The 1,029-nt window shown below is 41.8% G+C and overlaps 1 pseudogene; it reads left to right on the top strand.

Moving 5' to 3' along the window:
• The first annotated feature begins 552 nt into the window (after window positions 1-552).
• LOC136638150 (5S ribosomal RNA) lies at window positions 553-672 on the top strand (annotated as a pseudogene).
• The last annotated feature ends 357 nt before the right edge of the window (window positions 673-1,029 follow it).

The following is a 1,029-nucleotide window of genomic DNA, read 5'->3' as shown; positions in this document are numbered from 1 at the left end:
AGACTGATTCTAGAATCTTCAGCAGCTGTGACAGTAGTGTCCAATGTACCTTCAGAGGGCAGGGTTTAAAGTGGTTGACAACCTTCAGTCTTGAAAGACTATGGTATAAGCCTACAGCACCCAGGATTCCCAGGCGGTCTCCCATCCAAGTACTAACCAGGCCTGACCCTGCTTAGCTTCCGAGATCAGACGAGATCAGGCAGGGTTTGTTGCAGACACTGCATGTAAGACCTTGTTTTCTAACCCTGTATACACGCTCAGCTGACTGAATACTACGTACATTAATTACGTGTCTATTTTGATGTCATGTGCTGTTGATTTGTTATAAATTGAGGTGGCCAGCTGATCATCTCCATAATAAATAACAAAACAAATTTTACTGGATGCCATGAGGCTACAGCAGTGGCTGCTACTTTGCTACCAAGGGGGACTAGATACATGGCTTCAGCCTAGCAAGTGGCTTATGCTCCTTAGCTTCTGAGATGACAGAGACTGTTTTATTCCTTTTTAAACTGTTACCTTCATTTAGTCTACAAATAATAGCAGAACCATCCTTGCAGCAACTGTTACCCTGCACATGCTCGATCTCATCTGATCTTGGAAGCTAAGCAGGGTCAGGCCTGGTTAGTACTTGGATGGGAGACTGCCTGGGAATACCAGGTGCTGTAGGCTTATACTATAGTCTTGCGAGACTGAAGGTTGCCAACCAATAAATTTATAACTTGGAAAACATGAAAATATTTTGTTTGGAAATAAGAAACCAGATACTACTGTCAGTGTTTCAGGTGGACTGTTTATTGGGGGTTTTGTTGTGTGTCATATGATTGTGTTATGTTTCTTATACTAATGTAAGTTCTTTGTCTGAAGGAAATAGGTTCTCCACATGAAAGAGATAACAAACAGGGGGACATCCTGGGGTGAGAAAATAATTAAAATGCTAATGCAGTTGGCTGAAACAAAGGTGTTGAGTAAACATCATGGAAGGAGGAGTGTTGTTCTGATGACTGAATAAGAAGGTCAAACCAAAAA

This window comes from Tiliqua scincoides, chromosome 1 (assembly GCF_035046505.1).
Source record: "Tiliqua scincoides isolate rTilSci1 chromosome 1, rTilSci1.hap2, whole genome shotgun sequence".
NCBI classification, from domain to species: domain Eukaryota; kingdom Metazoa; phylum Chordata; class Lepidosauria; order Squamata; family Scincidae; genus Tiliqua; species Tiliqua scincoides.
The sequence above is the reverse complement of the archived record's forward strand: the minus strand, read 5'-3'. Positions and strand labels throughout refer to the sequence as shown.